The sequence below is a fragment of the Rhinolophus ferrumequinum genome, chromosome 11 (genome assembly GCF_004115265.2).
Source record: "Rhinolophus ferrumequinum isolate MPI-CBG mRhiFer1 chromosome 11, mRhiFer1_v1.p, whole genome shotgun sequence".
Lineage (NCBI taxonomy): Eukaryota > Metazoa > Chordata > Mammalia > Chiroptera > Rhinolophidae > Rhinolophus > Rhinolophus ferrumequinum.
In genome coordinates this window covers 24,408,442-24,436,262 of record NC_046294.1, presented here as the reverse complement: position 1 = coordinate 24,436,262, position 27,821 = coordinate 24,408,442, and the positions used below count along the sequence as shown (strand labels likewise).

At 35.7% G+C, this 27,821-nt stretch overlaps 1 protein-coding gene across 6 annotated transcripts in view; it reads left to right on the top strand.

Moving 5' to 3' along the window:
• HIPK3 (homeodomain interacting protein kinase 3) overlaps positions 1-27,821 on the top strand; it is a 99,926-nt gene that overhangs the window by 35,356 nt on the left and 36,749 nt on the right. The gene's annotated exons all lie outside the window — the stretch shown is intronic.

The following is a 27,821-nucleotide window of genomic DNA, read 5'->3' as shown; positions in this document are numbered from 1 at the left end:
TATTTTTATTGTTAGAAGATCTGAAGGAATGATTGGTGATTAATGGTGATCAAACAGAAGTCTTTATATGTTGGGAAAAGGGTTTATAGTACTTTTTGTGTATATCTTTGGTCATTTCAGCATTTAAGAGAACTAGTTTATTAAAGACATAGTAATCAGATGTAACTGATTTTTAAGATTCGAACATAAATATATTTTCATGGCTGCCATGAATGTTCAGGCCACCTTTTCATAATAAGCTGTATTATAGTCTTTCCACTTACATGCTTTGGGCAATGCTATTTTGGTGTTGGTGCTATGGGGGGGATTTAAAGAAGAAGATAATTTCCATGTAAATATTGATAAAGTACTACAATGTCATAATTAATATAATACTACCCCATAATACAAAGATAGTCTTAAGCGCTAGCTAATGATTGTGAGATTCAAAATATCTTCTTGAGTATGTAAATGATTTGAATCCGTAGTTTTATAATTTTGAGAAATTGGTTTTCATTTCAGCCTGAACAAATGTATGGCCTTGGTGTACTGCAGAGCCCCCTGGGTCCCAACACAGTGGGCATTTATATCAGATCTGCCAGTATTGGTAATAAGTAAGTTAGCAAGTAGATGAACACATGCAGTTTATTGTTAGAAATTGTTAGAACACGAGGACTATAAATTTAGGCCCAACAAAGGGTAGCTATTTTCAGGTATTGCATCTGCCTTTGCACTATACCTCTCACCCTGACTAGCTTCTTGCAAATATATGCTGTAGGATCCAGGACAAAATAAAGGAGAAATTAATTAGCTACTACAAAACTAACTCCAGGAGTGGGTCCAGGATGATGGCATAGGTGGACGCTGAGCTTGCCCCTTCATAAGTACACATCAAATGTATACCTATATTTAGAGCAAATCCTCCTGAGAGATAACTGTGAGCCAATTGAACAACCTGTGCATAAAATGGAAGAGAGAGTGACCAGATAGAGAAGGTCAGGGTACCATGAGAGCTCTCCATGAGCTGAGGGAACAACCCAGGACCGGAGAAACCCAGGAGCGTCATTGTTTACATTTCTCCTGAACCTAGATAGTGGGCAGGCTCCAGCCAGGTTCTCTGGCCAACCTGCATGTCCTCAGCCACCCCTACTGGAGCCAGACCCAGCAGAAACAGGAGAACACCATAGCATGCATGCAAGGGGCGCCTTCTCTCAAACATCGATCCAGCAGGTGCAGCATGGTGCTACTTCGAGTTTCCACTGGAGTGCACACAAGGGGCTGCCCTGCCTGAAGAGAGTACAGAGCCAACGAAACGCTGCAGTAGCCACCTGCAAGGCGACCTTGTCCAGAGAAAGTGCGGAGATAGTGGGGTGCTACTGTGTGCTCACATGGAGCTCTCCATCCTAGAAAGAGTGGGGAGCAAACAAAACGCTGCAGTATCCATATGCAGGACTTTCCGGTCCAGAGAAAGTGCAGAGAGAGTAGGGTGCTGCTACATGCACAAGTGTGGAGTTAGAAAAACTTTGCAGTACGCACACACTGGGCTGCCAGTTGCGGAGTGAGTGGGGTGCTATTGTGGGTGCATCTGGTGTAGCAGCTCCTGCCCCGCCCAGAGAGAGTTCAGAACTACCAAAGGACATATGGCTGTGGGTACAGGTAAGGCGGTCCCACCTAGAAAAAGGGTGGAGCTAGCGATCACTCATCAGCCCCGCCCAGGCCCTCACTCCTACTGGAGACAATTAAAGCAACAGGGCATGCAGTAAGGGCTGACCCATGTGGAATGAGAGGTGTGCTGCTGAGTTCATGAATGCAACTGTGTGCGCTCACGCAAGGCTGCCCCAACTAGAGAAAGTGCATTGAGATGCAGGCAGGCAGAGTGGTCCTGCCCAGACCCTGCTCTGACTGGATAATTTAAGCGATGGGTCACTCTGGCAGCACTGTCTGTGGGGCGAGAAGCGTATGGCTGGCACACAAGGAGATATATTGCCTAGAAAGGGAGAACTGGCAAAAAGCCGAGGAGCGTGCATGCTGGCCTATCTCAACTGGAGAGGGGCCCTTGAGACCCAAGTTTGCAAAGCAACTCTGCCTAGACCCACCTCAGATCACAGACAGTTAATGCAATAGGGCACGCCAAGAGCAACCTTATTTACTTCAGGCAATCCCATCCAGATTAGAATGGCAAGGAAGCAAGCACATACCTGGCTACCCCACACGGAACCCACCCCTTCAGACCAGCTGACACACCAGGCACCGCATGTACCTGCCCCGACTACAACCAGCCTGCCATAACTATTCAATACATGGTCTACTAAGAAGTCACTCTTTCAAAACTGGGAGACATCCTATCCAACTCATAGGAGCAAACACAGAAAGTCAAACAAAACGAGGAGACAGAAGAATATGCCTCAAAAAAAGGAACAAGGAAAGACTCCAGAGAAAAAGCCTAATGAAATGGAAATAAGTAATGTGCCTGATAAAGAATTCAAAGAAATGGTCATAAGGATACTCAACAAACTTAAGAATACAGTAGAAGAACTCAGAGAACACTTCACCGAAGAGATAGAAAATGTAAAAAAGAACCAATCAGAGATGAAGAATACAATAGCTGAAATGAAAAATACATGAGAAGGAATCAACAATAGATTAGTTAGTACTGAAAAATGGATTCGCTACCTGGAGGACAGAATAATGGAAATCACCCAATCAGAACAGCAAAACAAACTAGAATTTCAAAAATGAGGATAGTATAAGAGATCTCTGGGATAACATCAAGTGTCCTACCATTTGCATTATAGTGATTCCAGAAGGAGAAGAGAGAGAGAAGGATAGGGGCAGAAAGAACATATGAAGAAATAATATCTGAAAACTTTCCTAATCTAGGGAAGGAAACAGACATCCAGGCCCAGGAAGCCTGGGACAGAGAGTTCCAAACAAGATGAACTCAAAAGAGATCCACACCAAGACATATTCTAATTAAAATGACAAAAGTTAAGAATAAAGATTCTTACAATCTTAAAGGCTGTAAGAATGAAAAACAAGTTACATACAAGGGAAACACCATAAGGTTATCAGCTGATTTCTCAGAAGCAACTTTACAAGCCAGAGGGAGTGGCAGGAGATATTCAGAGTGCTCAAAGAAAGGAATCTACAACCTAGACTACTCTATCAAGCAAGGTTATCATTTACAACTGAAGGAGAGATAAAGAGTTTCCCAGACAAGCAAAAACTAAGGAAGTTCACCTGGGCCACTAAACTGACCTTACAGGAAATGTTAACAGGTCTTCTTTATGCAGAGAAGAAAAGGCCATAACCAGAAATAAGAAAATACAGGGAAGGGAAAAAAAAATCTCACTGGTTTAGGTAAATATACAATTATCACAGTGAATCAAACACTTAAAAAGTCAATAGGAAGGTAAAAGATAATAGTAGTAAAATTAACTATAACTACATTAAACAATCAGGAGATACACAAAACAAAAAGATATAAAACATGATCTCAAAAACAAGGAGTGGGGGTGGTGGTAAAAATGTAGTGCATTTAGAATGCGATTGAACTTAAATGCCTATCTTCTTAAATTAGACTGCTAGAGATATAGATGGATATATATGAACCTCATAGTAACCATAAACGAAAACCAGACAAAAAAATGAACACAAAAAAGAAGAGACAGGAATCCAGTCAAAGAGATCAAGGGAAGAAGAAAAGCAGTGAAGAACAATAAAAGCAACCAAAAAAGCAATTAGCAAAATGGCAGTAAGCACATACCTATTAATAATTACCCTCAATGTAAATGGACTCAGTGCTCCAATCAAAAGGTATAGATAGGGTGGCAGAATGGGTAACACAAAAATGACCTACTTACAAGAGACTCACTTCATATTGAAAAGATACACAAGGACTGAAAGTGAAGGGCTGGAGCAACACATTCCATTCGAATAGAAATGAAAAAGCTGGGGTAACAATACTCAGACAAAATACACTTCAAACAAAGAATGTAAAAAGAGACAAAGAAGGAATTACATAATTTTAAAGGGGTCAATCCAAGAAGAGGATATAGCAATGGTAAATAGCTACGCCCCCAACATAGGAGCACTGAAATATAAATAATGGCCCTAAATGCCACATTAGACCAGTTTGACTTGATAGACATTTATAGAGCATTTAATCCAAAAACTGCAAGCTACGTATTTTCCTCAAGTGCACGTGGAGCATTTTCCAGGATAGATCACATACTAGGTCATAAAACAAGCCTCAGTAAATTCAAGAAGATTGAAATTATATCAAGCATATTTTTTTGACCAGAATGGCATGAAACTAGAAATCAACTACAGGAAAAGCACTGGAAGAAACACAAATAACATGGAGATTAAACAACATGCTTCTAAACAACCAGTGGAACAAAGAGGAAATGAAACAGGAAATCAAAAACTACCTTGGGACAAATTAAAATGAAAACAACCTTACAAAATCTATGGTCTGCAGCAAAAGTAGTTATAATAGGAAAGTTTATAGCTATACAGACCTACTTCAAGAAGCAGGAAAAATCCCAGATAAACAATCTAAATTTACACCTAAAGAAACTAGAAAAAGAGGAACAAACAAAACCCAAAGTAAGTAGGAGGAAGGACATAATAAAGATTTGAGTGGAAATAAATGAAATAGAAAATAGGAAAACAATAGAAAAGAGTAATGCATCTAAGAGCTGTTTTTTTGAAAGGATAAATTAAATTGACAAGCCTCTAGCAAGACTTAATCAAGCAGAAAAGAGAACATAAATAAATAAAATCAGAAATGAAAGAAGAGAGATTATAACCAACACCACAGAAATACAAAGGATTGTTAAAGAATACTATTAACAATTACATGCCAACAAATTTGACAATCTAGAAAAAATGGATAAATTTTTAGAAACACAGCTAAACCAGGACTAAACCAGGAAGAAACAGAATCTGAACAGACCAATTACTAGGAATAAAATTGAAGCAGTCATCGAAAAAACTGCCAACAAATAAAAGCCCGGGACCATAGTCTCCACCAATCATTTAGAGAAGAATTAGTAGTTATCCTTCTCAAACTATTCCAAAAAATCAAAGAGGAAGGAACACTTCCAAATTCATTCTATGAAGCCAGCACTACCCTGATACCAAAACAAGACAAAGACATTACAAAGGAAGGGAAGTTTAGGCCAGTATCCCTGATGAACATAGATGCCAAAATTCTTAATAAAACAGTAGCAAACTGAATTCAACAGCACATTAAATGGATTATACACCATAATCAAGTGGGATTTCTATACCAGGGATTCCAGGGTGTTTCAACATCTGCAAAACAATGTGATTCATCGCATCAACAAAACCAAGGATGAAAATCATGATTATCTCAATAGATGCAGAAAAAGCATTTGACAAAATTCAACATCCATTTATGATAAAAACTCTAAACAAAGTGGCTATAGAAGTAACTTATGTCAGCAAGCCCACACCTAACATATGCATTGGTGAAAAGCTGAAAGCTTTTCCAATAAGATCAGGAACAAGACAAGAATGCCTACTCTCACCACTATTATTCAACATAGTGCTGGAAGTTCTAGCCACAGCACTCAGACAAGGAAAAGAAAAGGCATCCAAATAGGAAACGAAGAAGCAAAACTGTCACTATTTGCAAATGACATACTATACATAGAAAACCCTAAAGAATTCACCAAAAAATTAATAGACTTAATAAAAATTCAGTAAAGTAGCAGGGTACAAAATGAATATACAGAAATTTGTTGTATTCCTATATATTAATAATGAACAATCAGAAGATGAAATGAAGAAAAGAGCCCATTTACAATTGAGATAACCATATGATTTTCATCCTTGGCTTTGTTGATGTGATGAATCACATTAATTGTTTTGCAGATGTTGAACCACCTTTTAATGCCCCCAGAAAGAATAAAATGCCTAGGAATAAACTTAACCAAGGTGAAAAATGTAGTACTCTGAAAACTGTAAGACATTGAAGAAAGAAATTGAAGAGGACACAAATAAATGAAAGAATATGTGGTGTTCATGGACTGGAAGGAATAGTATTGTTAAAGTGGCCATATGACCCAAAGCAATTTACAGATTCAGTGCAATTCCTATCAAAATACCAATGTCATTCTCAGAACTAGAACAAATAATCCTAAAATTTGTATGGAGCCCCCAAAGACCCTGAGTAGTCAAAACAGAGAAAGAACAAAGTTGGAGATACCACACTCCCTGATCGCATACTATACTATAAAGCTATAATAACCAAAACAGTATGGTATTGGCACAAAAACAGACACGTAGATCAATGGAACAGAATAGAGAGTCCAGAAATAAACTTTCACTTATACGATCAACTAATCTATGATAAAAAAGATAAAAAGGAAGAATATATTAATAAATGATATATCCAATAAGGGGATGATATCCAAAAAGAAACTCATGTAACTCAATAACAAAAAAAAATCTGGTCGAAAAATGGGCAGAGGGCATGAAAAAACATTTCTCTAAAGGAGACATGCAGATGCCAACGGAAATATGAAAAGATGCTCAAGGCCCCATAGTGTAATGGTTAGCAATCTGGACTCTGAAAAGATGCTCAACATCACTAATCATCAGAGAAATAAATGCAAATCAAAACCACAAGCAATCACCTTATACCAGTAAGAATGGTTATTATCAAAAAGTCAACAAATAACGTGCTGGCGAGGATGTGAAGAAAAGGAAACCCTTGTGCACTGTTGGTGGGACCGCAAACTTGTGCAGCCCCTGTGGAAGACAATATGGAGATTCCTCAGAAAACTGAAAATAGATATACCATACGACCCAGCAATTCCGCTTCTGGGTATTTATCCAAAGAAAATGAAAACACTAATTTGAAAAGATATATGCAACCCTATGTTTATTGCAGTATTATTTACAATAACCTAGATATGGAAGCAACCTAAGTGTCCATCAACAGATGAATGGATAAAGACGATGTGATACACACATACACACACATACACCCCCATGGAATATCACACAATAAAAAGAATGAAATCTTGCCATTTGTGACAACATAGATGGATATAGAGGGTATTATGCTGAGTGAAATAAGTCAAGCATAGAAAGACATACTACATGATTTCACTTATATGTGGAATCTAGAAAAAAAAAACTAAAACAACAAAAACAGACTCATAGAAACAGAGACCAAAGGGATGGTTACCAGAAGGGAGGGGGTGGGTGATGGGTGAAAAGGGGAAGGGGAATATAGTCAATAAATTATGATAAATTACATGGTGACAGATGATTACTGGGATGATAGAATTAGTGGGATGGTCACATTGTAAGGTATAAATACGTCGAATCACTATATTGTACACCTGAAACTAATATAACTAACATATAGGATTGTATACCAGTTATACTTACATTTAAAAAATAAATCAACACCAAACAAATGCCCTGCTATTGGTAGGTAATCAGAACAACCCCACATTTATGTCATTTAATGATTATTAAATTTATTGAAATATATATTAGAAATTAGGAATACAGTCTGATTTACCCTTTAGTAGATTCCTGATTATATGATTTTTAGTATTGAATGCTACATACCATTCTTTAAACCTTTTAGATGGTTTAAAAGTTATTAGTTGTGGCAGGGTGGTAAATGTTGTTTAATATCTCATATAATTACATTTGTTTGATCCTCTGTGCCCCTGATAGGCTTCCCCCCCCCATTTAAATGGAATATAAGATTATCTTTCAGTTAATTTTTTTCCTGGAAACATTTAAAAATCTTATTTAACAGTGTGAGAACAATGGTTTTTGTTTTTGTTCCTTCCCTTTGTACTCCATGGATTCTGTTTTAAGAGCTTTGAGTAGTCAGCTAGCATATTATATAAACCGGGAGGCTCCAGCTGCTTGGCCTCTATATTTAGTTCACTTGTTAGTTAATGACTTCATTTTATTTGGGTCCCGCATTATTCCACATAACAGATTTAGTCTATGTGATACTTTTCTTTATTTGAAATCTTTTGGATGAGAGTAAATAAAAAAGCTTCATTTAATTTTTGTACTTGACATTATCTGTTTATTAAATGTTTTAAGAGAGTAAAGGAAATCCTTTTAAAAGCAATCTAAAAATGCTAGATATTTTATAATAATTCGTTTCTAGCATTAGGCTTTTGCATAAATACTAGCCTCTGTTAGCAATTATTCATAGCTTTTTTTTTCATTCCTAAGTACAATTAGAAGTTTCTAATTTGTTTTGATATAAAAATTTCAAGTAAATTTACCTGAATTTCAGAAGCTATACAATTGCTATGCTAAATTACAGGTTCTGTGTTTAAAATTAGAAAAAAATGAGGTTCTTATTTATAAACAAAGACTGCTAATATTTTGGTTGATGTTGACTGATGTTGGTTGATACAAAAAATAAAAAATGGACTTTATGTCAGTTAGATCCAAGAGTTAGAAGAGTTAGTCAATATTAAGGTAGATTGGTAAAAAATTTAGTATAGTCCTTATTCAGGTACTGTTTTTATATATATAGTATAATTTTGCATGAAGCAGGTAACTATTAGTTTCAGTATTTTTTGCAGTTTATATTTGAAAACGTTGCCAAATCTGGCGTAGTTTAGGACTGAGGTTACTTATAAATCTGATTGGGTAATAAACAGAAGTGTCTTATTCTTGACTTTTTTTTTTACTCTTGTTAAAAATATATTTAAAAAATGAAAGCAGGAAGTAGAAGCTTAACCAAATTAAATATTTTTGAGCTAATCACAGGAGGAACACACATACTCCAGGTTCCAAGGTAAACGATTTGTGTTTAAACACAGGTTCATGTGTTCTTCTATTTCTTTGAACTGTGCAACACAGAAATGTAGTAGGGATATCTTAAAATAGAACAGGACAGTGGCCAGAAATTGTTGACTACTATAGATGGTGAGGCTGTCTAGCTCTTGTGGTGATATAAGCCAGAAGTACATGCTAAGGGCATTGATTTGCTCAAGGTCAGCATGTTCTAAATTCAGCTACTTGAGTGTGGTTTCTGTCAAGAACACGTAGGGCTCTTGAATGCGAAAACGGTTTTAGCATAAAAGGTTTAGCGGCATAAGGTGCTATATTTATAAGGTGTGGTGGCAACACTCGGCTCATGAATATCTTTTTCCTTTTTTTAAACATAGAATTTTAGACTGTGGTTCTGAGTCATTTCAGAACGTAGAGCCAAGAAAGTGGGTTGTAAAACAACTTGTATAGCAGTTGTATTTTTTGCTCCTGTACTGAGTAATTCAGCATTAATTGTTGTTGAAGTAAAAAATGCTTTCTGTTTTGCATGTAATAGTTGACAGAAAGGCATGTAATGGTCAACAATTAATTTAGGCTTATCAGTTTTTGTTTAGGGCATTCCTATTCTCTCATGCCTTTTTAGATGTGGAAGTTTAAAAGAAAAAGTTCCTGTAATAAAGGTACATAGAATGATCCAAAAATATTTTATATTAGGTACTTTATAATATTAATAATAGAAGACCATGTATATATATTGCATCATTTTTTTTCAAGTGATTTTGCGTATAAGTCCTAGTTTGTTTCTCATGTCTCATCTCTGTGAGTTAGGTAAGACAATTGGTGGCATTCCTTCTTAATAAATAGAAAACTGAGGCTTATACAAGTCAGACAGGTCCAAATTCACACTCACAATTTTTGTTGAGCCCTTTTTGTGTTCTGGTGTTGTGCTAGGTGCTAGGGATACAGAGGTGACTAAAACATGTTTTCATCATTTAGTGGTGGAGAAAGATAGTTTGCCTCAAGAAGTGCTAGGGTAGAGGTGTGTGCAGGATACTAGGGGAACCCAGAGGGCATTTAGCCTAATCCGGGGGTTCAGAGAAAGCTTCTGGGAAAGAGATGACGTCTGAATCAGCCTCCAGAGTAGAGGAGTTAGGATTGAAAGTGTTCTCTCTCATTACCCCACCGTTATCTAAAAAAGCTCAGTATTAGGCTTAAATTACTGGCAATTTCTTCTCTGTATCATATAATAGTTGTTTTTATTTGGAAATCTTTATTAGACAAATATATGATTGTCAATTCGGTTTATTTTTAACAAGTTTAATAGAAGTTTGTGAAAGTCTATGATGAAGTGGTTTTCAATGCCATGTATTGTGGCCACAGGCATAGATTACTACATATATCAGGCCTTAAAATAAAAATTTTGGCAGAGCTCTTAAAAGTTTTTTTTTTAATTCACATACCATGAACTTCCCATATCAAGTGTATACAATTCAGTAGCTTTTAGTATATTCACAGTTGTACATCATCACATCACCAGTCATTTTTAGAACATTTTCCTTACTCCCAAAAGAACTCCCCCACCCCCACCTTGGCACCCTTGACCATCTAGCTCCAATCTCCCCATCCCCTCAGCCCTAGGCAACCGAAAATCTTTCTAGCTTTGTGGGTTTGCATATTCTGAACATTTCATAGCAATGTAATCATATGATACGTGGTCCTTTGTGACTGGCTTTTTTCATTTAGCGTTTTCAAGATTCATCCATGTAATGTGTATCAGTACTGCATTCTTTTTGTTGCCAAATAATATTGTCTTACAGAGATGTACCACATTTTATGTATCGATTCATCAGTTGATGGAGACCTTAAAATTGTATCAGTGAAAAGATGCATGAATAGAAAACTGCAAAATGGTCCATAATTACGCCTTTTATTCAAAATGTTTAGTACCTATAAGTATTGACACTTAGCAGCAGCGATATAGACTCTATCATCGTGGTGCTGAACAATCTAATGGAAGACAACCAAAGAAGGAAAGTCCTCTGAGAAGAACAGGGAGTGAGAATAACACTCCCATGCGCTTCACTGTTTAAAATATTTTACTTTGAAACAATTTTAGATGTACAAAAAAGTTGCAAAAATAGTATGAATGTATACCCTTCACTTAGATTCCCCAAATGATTCAAATTTAAACATTTTGCCACCTTGTTTTATCTCTTATTCTTTCTCTATGTGTACACACACACACACATTTTTTTTCTTTCAGTATTTGAGAGTGAGTTTCAGATGTGAAGCGCCTTTCCTTCTAATACTCCAGTGTGTATTTTCTATAACAGAGGACATTCTCTTGTGTAACCCTAGTACAATGATCAGTGTCATCATCAGTTAACATCTCAACTCAGGGTTAGGATTTGATGAACGGTTTGAACAATTCAAAATACTCTTTGAGTTGATGAAATTAAAATGAATTCAATACTACTGGCCTATTTAGAGATTTTATTCAGATTTTGACAATTGTTTCACGAGTGACCCTTTTCTGGCCCAGAATTCAATCCAGTATCACACATTGCATTGTTTGCCATGTATGTTTCAAAGAACTTTCTTTGCCTTCAATGACACTTTTGAATAGTACTGGCCAGTTATTTTGTAGAATGTTCCTCAATTTGGGTTTGCCTGATATTTTAAGGTCATGTGTTTTTGGAATAACTTCACAGAAGTGATGCTGTGTCCTCACATGTTGGGAGGCACATGATATTACTTTGTCCCATTGCTGGAAATGGTAACTTTGGTCACTTGGTTGAGGTGGTGACTGCCAGGTCTTTCTGCTGTGTTTTTTCCTTTGTAATTAGTAAGTGTCTTGTGGAGAGATGCTTTGAGACTGTTCACATACACTGTTTCTCACCTTACTTCCTACTACTAATTTTAGCACCCATTCATGAATATAACCGTAAACAGTTGTAAGTGTGGGGTTGCAAAATGATGATTTTCTAATTTCCTCATTCCTCTATAAGGAAGAGTTTTCCTTCACTTTATTTTTTTGGTGTTCACTGGTTTGTTTCTGTATGAACTCATGGATTCATATTCAATGGGTTATAATCTGTTATTTGTCATTATTTGTTTTATTGCAAAATTGTCCTGAACTCTCCAGCGAGAGCCTCTTTAAGCTTGTTTCTGTGTCCTTTTCCCTTGGCCCATCCTTCCTTGAGTGCTTGTTTTCTGGCACCACAAGATGTTCCAGGTTTACTTCGTGCTTTTCCCTGGAATGGGCTATTTCTCTAAGGAGCTCTGGCTCCTTTTATTGGAAAATGGTGTTTATAAAACAAGATCTGGATGCTAGTGCCAAGTGTGCTTAGCAGTGCAAGGGTGTTACTGCTATTAGACCCGTTGAGTGGCAGTTAGAAAGTGTGTGTGTGTGTGTGTGTGTGTGTGTGTAATTCTTTATCTGTTTGTGTAGTAAAACCATGAATTCATACTCACTTGTCCAATTCTGACACCTTAGCGTTCATTCTATCCTTTTTCCTTTTATTTATAATCCTTTCTCTGACACCAAGAGAAAGGTGTCATATTGTTGACTCTCATCCACAATATGTCACTTATTTGTTCAATGCTAGAATACATTTAAAGTAGTTTTGAAATTGCCAAACCATACCACTGCTAATTTACCAATCCGACCGCTTATTTATGACTTTTTTTAGTCTGAGCCTTGGAGCATGTAGGCAAAATACTGTTTTAGTACTGAGGTTGGTTCTTCCGAAGCTTCCTCTCTCCCACTTTCAGTGTGATTATTTATTTGAAATATAATTAAATTCATTTCTTTGTATGCTATTTTGGGTCTCCCATGTCCTTGTTTGCTTGTTTATTTGTTTGACTATGTGAAATTAACGTGGGTCTCACAATTAGAACTACAGCAAATGGTTATCTCGGAAGTGTCGCACCCCCTCAGCCCCATCTATTCCACCTCATTCCTACCCAACCCATCTTGGTAACCATTATTATTAGTTTCTGGTTCATTCTGTGTGTGGGGGGTGTGTGGTGTGTGTGTGTGTGTGTGTGTGTGTGTGGTGAGGGGTACAAATGAGCAGATAAAAGATAATGTCTGTTCTTTCAATTCCCCTTTCAGAAAAGATAACCTACTATAGATATGCATTTACACTTGTCTGTTTTCCATTTACAGTGTTTCCTGGAAATTGTACGTGTCAGTTCATAGAGATTTTCCTCATTGTGCTTTACTGCTGAATAGTACTTCGTTGTGTAGATTACCATCGTTTATTCAGCCACTTCCTTAATTATTGACACAGTGTTTACCAATTACAAACTACAAAGAATAAGTTTGTGCATATGCGTTTTTGTATCTTTGGAGTTGTATTTTCAATGTAAATTTCCGGAAGTGGAATTATTTAATGAAAAGGTCAATGACTAGGTAGTTTTGTTAAATACTGCCAAATTCCTCTTTATAAGAAAGGTACCAGTTTGTATTCCGACCTGCAATAAGTGATAGTCCCTATTCTCTATAGCCTTGCCAGTAGGGTATGTTGTCATTCTTTAAAAATTTTGCCAATCAAATGGTTATCCATGTTGTTTTGATTTGCATGTCTCTTATGAGTGAAATTAAACATCTCAGGTTTAAAGGTCATTTTAAAATTGTGTAGGGTGTGGGTGTGAATTACCTGTTCATGTCCTTTGCCCATTTTTCTATCAAGTTCGGTCCTTTGTCCCTCAGTTTTTAGGATTTTGCCATATATAAGGGATATTAACCCTTTATTTGTGATATATGTTGCAATTTTTTTCATTTTGTCATCTTTTGACTGTTTTAGGTTTTTTGCCTTGTAAATGTGTGTGTGTGTGTGTGTGTGTGTGTATGTGTGTGTGTGTGTCTGTGTGGTATCAATTTTATCAATCTTTTATAGCCTCTAGATTGTAAGTCATAGTTAGAATGCCTTTCCCCATACTGAGGCATTCACCCTGTTTTCTTCTGGTACTTATTGAATTATATTTTTAGTAGTTAGATCTTTAATCCATTTGAGTTTATTCTTGTAATTGGTGTGAGGTGTGAATCTTTCTCCAAATAGCTAATCAGTTGTAGGGATCTATTTTAGATTGGGTGCACAGGAAATAGCTATAGGGACATGAAATATTAAACTAAGATCTGAAGGGAGCCCGCCATACAGAGTGGGTAGAATGAGAGCCCTAACTAAGCAAAGGAGACAGTCTATGCGAAGGCACTGAGATTGGAAGGAGCTTGGTAAGATAAAGAATCTGGAAGCCTGCCAGTGAGGCTTCGGGCTAGTGGAATGGATAAAGTAGAGGTGTGATTTAGGGTTGATATTAACATGGTTTGTTTGTATCACTCTGGATTTGGAGGGGAAAGAGGACAAGAATGAAAGGAGGAATAGGAAAACCATTAGGAAGGAGGCATTAAGGTAATCCAGAGAGAAGACACTGTTGGTAGTAGAAACAAATGGATGCATCTAAGATACATTTTGGTATTAATGTTTTACTTTTTACTAGGATTAAAAAAATTTTTTTCTGAAGTGATAGATGCTTTGTTATGGTTGATGATATTTGTTGACTTAAATTGTGTGTGAATTTAGATAAAACTCCTGCCTCAGATAAAACACAGCCTCAGTTTTCTTATTTGTCAAGTAGGACTATCATTATGATTCAGAGTATCTATCTATTTATCTATCTATCATCTATCCTTTTAAATATATATTTGACACTATGTTAAAACTGCATTAAAAAACAAACAAGGAAAACAGAGGACCCTGGAAAACCCTCTGCTAGTTGTATTTTAGACATGACTGAATCAGAAAAAGTGAAATAATAGCCTTTAAAATTTTTTAAAGCTAAATCGCATTTTATTTTTAAAGTTAAATTATTTTAGACTGATTTGTTTTATAATTCCCCCAAATCAGTTGTTAGTGTTTATCCCATAGAAATTACCACTTTTCTTACAATGTAGTAATATAAATATTTAAATAAAAATAAGATCACAGAACACATTCTCCTTTGTAATTTGCTTTTGATTAACTCTATTTGTGTAAACTCTTTCAATATAAATTTCTGTAGGTTAATCTTATTCTGTGGAACTATTTAAATAGAAATTTCATGTGTGAATTCCACTTACAGTAGATTAACTGTAAATTGAACAGATCAACTGTAAAGAAACATTTATATGGTGATAGAGAAAATTTGGATGTCCGATGATATTAGGAAATTATTGACTTTTTGGGTGTGATAATGGCATTGTGGTTACTTATTTAAATATCCCTTAGAGTGCTATGTTGGAGTATTTATAAATGAAATTATATATCTGGGATTTTTCCCACTAGCTCTATTGTGATAATTTTAGACAGTCTTTTTGTTGATGCATTGGTAATTTTTGAAGTTGGGTGATTGGTAGACGGTAGTTCAACTGTGTATTTGATGTTGTCTATAATAGAAAGTAAATGAATACAATTGTCTTAAATACTTCAAATACCAAAAATAGTTATCATAGTTCTTAATGTTTAGAAATCTGAAAATCCTCAAATATGCTGATTGTTTCCTAGAGGGTACTTTTATAAAAAGCAGGAATTTTTGTGGGGGGTTATAAACTAAAAAGTGTAAGATTCAAAATGTTTGTTTAAATAAATAGATTTGAAATGTGATCTTTTATGTCTTTAGTGTATTAAGTTTTCATGAAGCCTTTTGATTTTAATATATTTAGTTATAATGGTGACTAACTGCCTTTAGTTTCATGATTGAGTGCATTAAATCATTCAAATACTTTCAGATCAAGGTGACTAGCTAAAATGCTTTCCAAATTTTAATGAACTCGTTTGTTCATTAATTTTATTTAGTTTTAGATAATCTTTTATTTCTAATAGGTGAAAAATGGAAATCTTGATTATTGATGGGAATTAAAATAACCTTGTACATTTGTTTTAAGATTATTGAGTTATAATTTTAGACATTAATGTTTTGTTAATATTTATAAGGAATATTAAACATAATTTATGTTTCTAAAAATTGCTACATAGTATTTGCACATTTTTATACTTAATTAACCCCACGTATATTTCACCCTGAAAATGTTTTATCCATACTACTCCCTGTATGTTAGAAAAACAAATTGGACTCATTTGTAAACTGTACTGTCATCTAGAGCTAATAATTTGATGGCCGAAATTATTTTTAATAGGGAAAATTTTTTCATTTTTTTATTGTGAAAAAACACAATATTTACCATCTTAACTTTTTAAGTGTGCACTCAGTAGTGTTAAGTATGTTCATATTGTTGTGAAATAGATCTCTAGAACTTTTTCCTCTTGCAAATATGAAACTCGGTACCCATTAAACAACTTTCTATTTCACACCCTCTCCACCCCGCGGTAACCACCATTCTACTTAGTGTTTCTATGAATTTGACTACTTTAAAAATCTCGTGTAAGTAGAGTCATATAATGCTTGTCTTTTTGTGACTGTCATGTTTCAGTTAGCATAATATCCTCAAGGTTCATCCACGTTGTAGCATGTGATGGGATTTCCTCTCTTTTGAAGGCTTAATAAATTCCATTGTGTTTATCCATTCTTCTGTTGGTGGACATTTGGGTTGCTTCAATGTCTTGGCTACTGTGAATAATGCTGCTATCAACCCGAGTATACAAATATCTCTTCAAGACCCTGCTTTCAATACTTTTGGATTAAAAACCCAAGACTCAGATTGCTGGATCATATAGTAGTTCCAGTTTTGACAGAACCTCTGTGCTCTTTTTCCCAAAGCTGTTGCACCATTTTACAATCCCACCAACAGTACATGATGATTCCCGTTTTTTCCCTATTCTCCAGTACATGTTATTTTCTGTTTATTTTTGATAGTAGCCATCTTGATGAGTATGCAGTGATATTGCATTGTGATTTTGATTTGCATTTCTCTAATTAGTGATGTTGAGCATCCTTTTGGCCATTTGATTTCACCTTTGGAGACATGTCTATTAAAGTCCATGGCCCTTTTTTTTTTTTATCGTGTTATTTGATTTTTGTTGTTGTTGTTGAGTTGGAGTTCATTATATATCTGGATAGTAACTCCTTATCAGATGTATGATTTGCAAATATTTTCTCCTATTCTGTAGGTTGCCTTTCCAATGTGTTGATTGTTCCTTTGATGCACAAAACTTTCTAAGCTTGATGTAGACCCATTTGTCTATTTTTGCTTTTTGTTGCCTGTGCTTTTGGTGTCATGCCAAAAAAATCATTTCCAAATCCAGTGTCCTGAAGCTTTCCCCCTATGTTTTCTTCTAAGAGTTTTATAGTTTTGGTTCTTAATGTTTAGCTCCTTAATCCATTTTGAGTTAGTTTTGGTATACGGTGTAATATAAGGGTCCAACTTCACTCTTTTTTGCATGTGGATATCTTCACTCTTTTTTGCATGTTGTTTCAGCATCATTTGTTGAAGAGACTGTTCTTTCACCTATTGAGCAGTCTTGGTACCCTTGTTAAAGATCATTTGACCACATACTTGAGGGTTTATTTCTGGGCTCAATAGTCTATTCCATATTTGGTCTACTTGCCTGTCTTTATACCAGCACCACATTATTTGGATTACTGTAGTTTTGTAATAGGCTTTGAAAGCAGGAAGTGTGAGCCCTCTAGTTCTTTTTCAGGAATGTTTTGGCTATTTGGGGTCCCTTGAGATTTTTTTAATATCATCATTTCCCCCAAAATGATGTCATATTGAGAATTTTTAAAATTCAGATCTAATTAATGTATAACAGTATATTAGTCTCAGGTGTACAACATAATGATGCAATATTTACATATATTGCGAAGTGATTACTACAATAAGTCCAGTTAACCTCTGTCACCATACATGGTTCCAAAAATACAATTGAGAATTTTAACGTTAAAGCTACCTTTAATATGTGTCAGAATTTAAGAACGTAGATTGACCAATGGGTATAGACAATACTTAATGTTTTTTGTCTATGTTAACATTTTGATTCATCTTCCCTTTTCAGTTTTACTGTGCAGTTTACTCTCAGAGCGTCCCTTGCCTCATAAAATCTTTCAAACATGCTTTGTACTTTTCATTCCTATTCCTTTGTATAGTCCTGAATATCCATCTCTCTTCCTATGAAAATTATATTTACCTTTTAAGGCTTAACTTACTTACATGTTACCTCCTGGATGAAATCTTTCCTGAACTACCCTGTGTTCACTCCTTCTGAGCTATACTTACCACAGAAGTGTATTTGCATGTGGAAAAGGCATCACTGAGCCTTAATGAGGAAATGCTAATCCTTATTGTGAATGACTAGAACACAGACTCATAAGACTTTACAGCTGGAAGGGACTTTTTTCCCATGATAAAATATCCCATTTTAAAATTTTATTTATTGAGGTATAATTGACATACAACATTATATTAGTTTCAGGTGTAGAACATAATGATTCGGTGTTTGTGTATATTGCAAAATAAATGATCATCACAATAAGCTAGTTAACATCTGTCACCATACAGAGTTACAGAATTCGTTTTCTTGTAATGAGAACTTTTAAGATCTGCTTTCTTAGCGACTGTCAAATATGCAGTATAGTATTATTACTATATTGCCATGCCATACATTACATCCTGTACTTCTTATTTTATAACTGGAAGTTTGTGCCTTTTGACTCCCTTTATCCATTTTGCCCTCACCTTACCCTCCCAGCCCCACCCTGGCAACCACCAGTCTGTTCTTTGTATATGAACTTGGTGTTTTGGGAAGGGATTTTTGGTATTTTCTAACATAACGCCCCCCCCACCCATGCATTAATTACTTTTAATAATATCCTAATGTGTTTATTTGTCCAGCCTCACCTTGAAGTCTTTTCAGTAATCACAGGAGACTTCCCTTCTAAAACTGGGTCCTGCTTATATACCCATGGGTACTTAAGGTATGTGGGAGTATTTGATGTAATAGTATAATAGATATTTTTGTGATATTACTTTTTGTGATTTTTTTTTAAAGAAATAAACACTTTGGTTTTTTAGTGAACACAGGTATATTATGGAATCAGTTACTTTCTAGAGCTATGAGCTTAGTCCTCTCTTTTTTTCTAATTTTCTCTCTCTTTTTGTTGTTAAACTTTTTAACAGTACAGAGGTCTTTTATTTTTACACTTATCATGCCATGAATTCATGGGGAATGGATTCCAGCAGCTCAGGCTCCTTTCCATTGGTTCTCACAAAGTGTGCTTCTCTGGGTGGGGCAGGCTAGCGCTTCAGTAGAACCCAGGTACCTTTCTATTTGGCTTCCTTCTTTTTTGATCATTGTCCTTCATGCATTTCAGGAAGCTATCTCGGTCTTAGGGTGCTTAATATGCTAAACATGTACATTATTCTCTTGGCAAGAATTTTGCGCTTGTTTATAATAATGCCAACCACATATTGGGTAACATTGTAAACCCTTCCAGTTTTGCCATGGTAACTTGGGTGGCATTCCTTTCCAAACAGTGCCTATTCCCTTGATGTCTACAGTACCACCTTTTTTTTTTCAGGCATCTTTCATTGTTAAAAAATTTCCTCGTTGGTAACTAGAACTCTAATGTATCCTCACCCCCATTCATATAAAAATAACTGATTCTGCTAACCATAAGAAACTTGGTAAACAAGTGGATTAGATGCATGTGTTTTATCTGAGGAACATAAACATATCTTAGTTTATAATTCTGAAGTATTAGAACCAAGTGTATTATTATCTTGCTTAGTCCTGGGCTCTGTGCCATAGAACTATATTTTAGACAAGGTATCTTAAGTATTTAAGGAACTAAACTCCTTGGAAAGAGAGGAGGGAAAATACAGCTACTTTGCCATGTAGAAACTGTCCATTTTGGAAACAGCTTTGGAATTATTGTAAGTATTAGATTTTCTAAAGGTTATCTAAAACGATTTCAGTTTTAAAATTCTATGTTTCTTATACGCCCAGGCACTTGTAACTTCTAATTTCCTTTCCTCCCAATATCCTCCTCATTTTCCTCCACCCTTACTGGAATTAAATGAAAGATAATGTGTTTCCCATACAATAATTACCCATATTTAATTAATGTCCTAATTAACTCCTGAGATAATTCCTTACTTATTTCTTTTTATATGATGACAAACCAGTGCTTATGATTCAGTAAATGATTTCAGTAATATGAAGAAGAAACAACATGAATAATATGACAGAATTTGGGTAGAAGCAGCAGACTAGAAGCTCTGAATTTTAATCCTAATTCTATTACTGATTGACTATTTAACTTTGTACATTAACAGGTTAAAGTTTGTATTATATGATCCTCTTGTCTTATAGGTGTGATGTTAGATTATAAGATAATAATATATAAATGCTAAATAATACTAGTCAGGCATAGGGCAAAAACAGTTATAAAAGCTTGGTCACAGTTTGTTAATTCTATAGATTGTAAATGTAAAATATGTAATGCCATATAAAATCGGCTGATATGTAATTTTATATCAACTTTGAATGACTGTATTCTAGAATTGCTTATAACTGTTGGTTATCCATAGATTAAAAAGAAAACATTTGTGGTTTTTTTTTTTAACGTGAGTAAAAGTCTATAATTTCAGAGGTTATCAGTGGTTTTCATTGTGTTATACATATAGTTTTGTCTTAAAGGTGCATATGGTCTCATGAATGTACTATAATAAAATGTAATGACGGATTAGATATCAGGCCTGACCTCGCACCTCAGAATGTATGTGCCTGTTTCTTTCTGAGTCTTCAGCATTTTCCCGTGAATGGAATTCAGCACCCTGGATGCTATTAACAGAGTGCCTGCTGCCACGGAAGAGTGCCAGTTCAGTGGCCAGTGAATAATTTAGGCATCAGCTGGTGTGGTGAGATTGTATTACTTAGGAGAGAGAATCTAATATGTGCTAAACTTTGACATTAAAAAGAACAAATGTTTCTTTTGTGAAAAAATAGTGAATTACAAAAAAACCCAAATATATCTAAAAATCAGTGTACTAAATTAAAAATTATTTGATTTAACGGTTTTTTAAAAATTATAGTAGTAATGAATGCTCACTGTCAGAAAAATTCGATGATAGAGAAGACTACGAAGCAAAACAGGAATAATTTTCCCCTTTATATTGTGGCTCTGGTTTATAATTTTTACAGTATATTTTATACTTTTTTTTAAACAGCCCTCTGTGATGTACATTTTGTTTGTTTTCTGATAATATCACAGAGAACCTTCTTGTATGTCCTTGGATACTTACTGGTGCATTTTCACAACATTTTCAGGAGAATTGTTGGGTCAAAGGATATGTATGTACATTTTGCTGATGGTCACTGCCAAATTTCCTTCTAGAAATGTACTATTCCAATTTATAATCGCACCGATAGTGTGTGAAAATGCCCTTTCTTACATTCTTGTCACCACAAGGATATTTCTGGTCTTTCAAACTGTTGGCTTTATATATTAAGGGAAAAAAGAAAATCAAGTTTTAATTTTGTCATCACTGCACTACATTTAAAAAAATTTGAAGTCTCCCTACTCTGTCGTGGGTTATGCTTTTTCATGTGGGAAATGAGATTGGATATAAAAACGGAGTTCATGTAATAATAATAATAATAATTAAATTGTTTAGTACAAGCCACTGTGCTAGAAACTTCGTAATTACCCTTTACCCATCATAAGTAATAACATTATCTGTATTTTATGAATAGGGAATTTGAGATTCAAATGTGGTCAGCAGCTTGCCCAGTGGCATACAGCTAACAGCTTGCAGAGCTGTGGTTTGAGCTCAGTTCTGCCTCTCCACTTTACTGTGCCCCTTCTCTAGGGATTGCCCCTCGTCTTTCTGAAACTCCTCTCCTGAATGACACTGATGTCTTGTTTGTTAATCACCAAATTGGATGGATTTTGTTTTTAAAGTCCACATCTGGCTGGATCTGTATCATTCAACTGTGTTAGTGCTTCATTTTATTGAAACTTTCTTTGGTAGCTTCCTAAACATCTTACCTTCCTTCATTCAGGTTCTTCTTGCACTTCTCTGACAGACTTGCTTGTTATTTTTGTCACCTGTTAAATGAATACACTCTCCAGGGTTCAGTCCTGGGCCATTTTCTCATTTAATGTAGTTCCCTCTTGGAGCCCTTACTCTGTCCCCTGACTTCAGTTTGTTTGTTTAATATGGCAAACTTTCAGACACTTTCCTGTATCCTGACCTCCTTTTGAACACCCAATTTCTGTTTCCAGTTATCTCCTTAGAGAGTCTGGATGTTACTAACTCATGTTCAAATGATTCATCTTTCTCCCAAAATATTCTCATCCTCCCTGATTACACATCAAGATTAGAAAAGGAATGGTTTTCCTGGTTATTCAGTGTTGGAAACTTTGAGTTCTTTGGCTTGGCTGTTTCGATGATATATATCTAACCACTGACCATAGCCTATGGATTTTACCTCTGAAATACCCCACATGTAGATTTTGTCATACTTTTCTCACTGCCCTGTTTTGGATTTCTGCATTAGATTAGTCATTCATTTTTTAACCAGTAGTCTGTGCCTTTTCCTGTTTTTCCTGCATTGTTTGAGATGTGTTACAGATTGGTTTAGAGATCACAATGTGCACACATTTACATACTGGAAGATTTTTACTACTTTGCTCATTCTTACCTCTTCAGTTCCTAATATGAATGTACTTACCAGCAAATGTCACAAACGTAATGACCTCTTGGAAACCCAGTTGCAGTGGCATCAAGATTATGGTATGCTTTTAGCATTGAATTGGAAAAAGCTGACACGGTTAATCAAAAAAGGGATTAGAATACTTTAAAAATGTGTGAGTAGAATGTTATGCTTAGGAAGCACTGTGTAACTTCAGTAGGTTTTTTATAGTACTGGTTATAGTACTGGTTATAGTACTGGTTATAGTACTGGTTATAGTATGGGTTATATGAACTAACGCATATAACCTCTATCCAAAAGTTTATTAACTATTTGGATGTTCTATTTTGTGAAGTTTCTTTTGCCTAATATTCTGTTTGCTTGGCTGTCTTAGTGTTCATTTGCAGTTTTTAAAGTGTATAGTTGCAACATGAAACCTTTTTGAGAAGTATCTTCTTCCATTCTGTGGCTTACTTTTTCACTCTCTTAAAGCTGACTTAGGTGAATACATGGGCTAATTTAATACAAGGTCTTATTTTATTTTTTTTTTAACTTTTTTTTTATTGGGGAATATCGGGGGAACAGTGTGTTTTTCCAGGACCCATCAGCTCCAAGTCAAGTGTTGTTTTTTTTGTTTTCTTTTCTTTCAATCTAGTTGTGGAGGGTGCAGCTCACTGGCCCATGTGGGAATCGAACCAGCGACCTGGGTGTTATGAGTTCTGTGGCACTGTGCACTAACCAACTGAGCCAACTGGCTGCCCCTACATGGTCTTATTTTAAAGTTTAATATTTTATTTTTCAAAAATTTCCTTTACGATTAACACCATTTATATCCTATTAAGAAATTTTTACCTACTCTAATGTCACTAAGATGTTTTCTTTAAAAGCCTTGTTGTTTTACCTTTCACATTTAGATCTGCCATCCATCTGGAATTAATAGTTGTATATGTGGTATAAGGTAAGGATTAAGGCACATTCCCGCCCCCACCCTCCCCCTCGCCCCGTGGATGTCCCTTAACTGAGCACTGTTTTATTAGTCCACTGCACGGCAGTGACAACTTGTGTCATAAACCAGGTGACCTTATAAGTGTGGGTCTGTATTTGGACTCTTCATTATTTTGTCTATTTTTGCATCAGTATCACATTGTCTGTTCCATAATTGATAATATGTCATTCTGCTTATTCTTCAAAGGACTGTTTTTGGTCCTTTGCATTTTTAGATCAATTTTAGAATGTGTCACTTCTGAAAAAAACAAAAACAAAAAAATTTTTACTTTTGAAGCATATTGTCCCCTGGGTATGTTTTGGGAGTTACTTCCTTTCAACACTTTAAACATGTTATTCTACTATATTCTGGTTTCCATTATTTCTATAGAAAATTGTCTTCTTTGATGTTAAAAGGTTTTATTTCACCTCTCTGACTGCAGTTAAGATTGTTTCTTTGTATTTGGTTTAAGCAGTTGACTAATGTGTGTGTGTGTGTGTGTGTGTGTGTGTGTGTGTGTGTGTGTTAAATTGTGCTTGGCCTATGTTTAAATCCCACTCCCATCAATATTTTACTGTGAAACTTTTAAACTTACAAATAACTTCAAAGGATTTTGCAGTAAATGTGCATATACCTACTACCTGGATTCTACAATTAACACTTTGCTACCTTGGCTTTATTATAGATATCTCTATCCATTCATCATTCTATCTTTATTTTATGAGGCAATTCAAAGTAAGTTGTCAGCATCAGTACACTGTATCATGAATCACTTAAGCATGTCTTTCATGAAATAGCTCAGTATTTATTTATGGTTCTTATTTTGGAAGTAAATTTTATATACAGTGAAATGCAAGTTCAGTGAGTTTTGACAAATGCCATACAGCTGTGTAACCCAAGTCCTATCAAGATCTAACCATCACCCTAGGAAGCCTTCCTCGTGTTCCTTCCCATTCAGTCCTAGTCTCTGCCTCTCACCCCTTCCATGTGGAACTACTGATAGGAGGAGGTTTTCACACAAATTAATTTTTTCTCTTCTAGAACTTCATATAAATGGAATGATACAGCATGACTATTTTGTCTAAGGTTTGTTTCTGTCAACATAATTTTGTGGCTTACTGATGTTTTGTTTGTATTAGTAGATCTTTTTTTTTTTTTTTTTAAGTTGTTGAGTAGGTTTTCTGGCACAAGATTTCCAGGCCAACCTTATACTTTCCCTGCCTCAGCCCTGGAATCAGCTATTTCTCCGGGGAATGGTATTAGAATTAAGAGTTTGTTGTTTTAAAAAGTAGATTCCAGTTTTCTGGTGAAATTTTCTATAATTTCATCCATTTTCTTGAACATTTTTTTATCATTATTTTAAAGTCCTTGTTATAATTTCAGTAGCTGAATGACAATGGGCTGCCTCTATTGTTTTTTCCCCCCCTCCCTTTGTTTCTTCGTATTGTATTTACTGTTAGGCTGGTAACTTTTTTTTTGTTTACTTGCTTGTTTGTTTCTTAAGCACTGGACCTTGGGTATGAAGAATTCTTGAGCTGTGCTGGTCAATGTGTAGCCCTAATCACTCAGGGATACATAGGTTTAAATTTCAATTAATTAAAATTAAATAAATTAAAAAATTTATTTCCTCAGTTGCGCTAACCACCTCTCAAGTTGTCAATAGATGGGTGTGACTAGTATGGATCGAGAATAGTTCCACCACTGCATGAAGTTCTGTTGGACATTGCTGTGCAAGGAACTCTGGATGATAATATCCTCCTCCAGAGATAATTCTTTTTTTATTCTGGAAGCCAGGTAGAGTAGGTAGATCATGTTATTCCAAGAGAGGCTGATCTATTTCAGTATGCCCTTATTCCTAGGGTGTAGCCTTTTGTGGTTTCAGTTGAAAAGCCTGGAGTATCTGCCAAGGCCCCTTTTCCTTGGCAGGTTCTGAATTCCAGTTTTTGTTTTCCCTGCCCAGTGGGACAGCTGCAGGTCCTGTGTGCCTTGCTGTCAATTGGTGACTCCCTCTAGGAAATGTAAGGCTCGCTTTAATAATAAATTTTCTCTTTGCTATGGGAGTTTGTTCCCTCAAATCCCAGCTGTCTTGCCTACTCTCTGATGACTTCACACAGATTTTTTTTTTAAATATATTTTATTTTATAGAGCTGTTTTAGGTTCACAGCAAAATTGAGCATAAACCACAGAGTTCCCATATCCCCTCTGCTTCCACACACTATTGACATGTCTCATCCCTCAGCACAGTGGTAAATTTGTTATAATTGATGAACCTAACTTGATTTCATCATTATCACCCGTAGTCCATACACAGAGCTATTTTTTTTGGTATGTGTTTTAGCCAGCCTTTGTAGTTTTCCTTACTAGGGAGATTAGTCTGATACCAGCTACTGAATATCCTTCCACTTTCTTTTATTAGGCAAAATATACTCCAAATATATTTGAAAGCTTCTCAGTGATTCCTGGCAATTCCTTTTTTTTTTTTTTAACTTTCATTTATTTTAAGTGTGTTTTTCCAGTACCCACCAGCCCCAAGTCATGTAGTTGTTTCAAGGTAGTTGTGGAGGGGCCAGCCCGGTGGCTCCAAGGTCGTCAGTTCGATTCCCACGTGGGCCAGTGAGCTGCGCCCTCTACAGCTGAGATTGTGAACAGCCGCTCTCCCTGGAGCTGGGCTGCATGGGCTGCCGGAGTTGGCCTGGGCTACCCTGTGACGCCATGAGTGGTGCTGTGAGCCAGCGACTGACTGCCTCAGTGGGGGCGGGGGGCACAAGGCTCACAGTACCAGCATGGGCCAGGGAGCTGTGTCCTGTACAACTAGACTGAGAAACAACGGCTTGAACTAGAGTGGGGGTGGTCTGAAGAAAGGGGGAAAAAAAGGTAGTTGTGGAGGGCGCAGCTCACAGTGGCCCCCATGTGGGGATCAAACTGGCAATCTTGGTGTTAAGAGCTTGCTCTCTAACCTCTAACCAATTGAGCTAACCAGTCACCCCCTGGCAATTCTTTAAAATGGTTATTATTGGGATTAATGGTTCTGGCAGGAAGTTATTAATGGTTCTGGTAGGAAATTAGGTATATGGGGGAAGATATATGTGTGGGTCTTTCATTTGTTCATATTCCCTTAAATTCCATTGGTCTAGGTATAAAAGTTGCTTAATGTAGTTGGCCATTTTGTAGGTTTTCAAATATCTGAGAATTTCATTTAAAATGTATATTAAAATGAAATATACTTTGGGGAGTATTGTGTCTAATTGAATATTTTGTGTTCATATTTTGTGTTCATTGAATATATCTTTAAGGAATGACTATAGTTTGTAAAATACTCTGCCAAGGGCTGTATGAACTATAAAACCAAGTGATAGGCAGCTCCTGATCTGAAGGACCTTACCTCCTTCTTAAGAGAGAAGAGAAGACATGTACATAAATATTAACAGGACTGTTTGTAGAAGACACATTTTATTTCTTACTAGGTTTCAGGCTAAACCCAAGTTTTTTGGCACCACCATTTATTGACCCTGCAACTTTGGGGAAATCACTCAATTTCAGATGCTTTTTGGGGAAAGGGAGATTATGTGTCAAGTTCTTTACTTGCTTTTATTGTCACAATAAACTGGAAAAGCAAGTATATCCCTCATTTGCAAATGAATGGCTCTAGGTGGCAATGACGATTATAACATGCCCATGGCCTAGAGTTTTGTTAAGTAACTGGGATTTGAATTCATTTCTCTGTTACTCCAGAGTCCGTCCTTGTATGATTATAATAGCAAGTCACAATCTATTCTGAAAAGTATTAATATAATAGACATTCCTTGAATAAAATTGAGAGTAATGATGTGTTTTCTAATATTCACTTTTAAACATTAAGTATAAGATAGCATTGCTCCTGAGGTATTCCTGTTGAGAATAGGTAACCTGAACCTTCTTGTGAGGAAACATTAAATAAATACAAATTGAGGGACATTCTACAAAAGGTTTTTAAAATACGACATTAACATAAAAACCACAAAAATGCTGAGGAGCTATTCCAGATGAAGGAAACTAAAGAGACATGGGTCTGGGATTTATTTATTTAAAAAATTTTTGTTTGTTATAAACAAAGGCATTATTGGGACAATTGGAAAAATCTGACTAATAGTATAGTATTAATATTAATTTCCTGATTAAAAAAAACACACTGTAGCTATGTAAGAGACTCTTTGTTTTTAGGAAGTACATACTTGAGGAAGTACTTAGGGGTAAAAGGCTACAATGTCTGCAACTAACTGAAACAATTCAGAAAAATTATATTTGTGTGTATATATCAGAGAGGATAATACAAATGTGGTAAATGTTAACATTTGGGAATCTAGTTGAGGGTATATAAGAATTCTTTGTACTATTTTTGTAATTTTTCTATACATTTAAAGGTATTCCAACATAAAAATCATAAG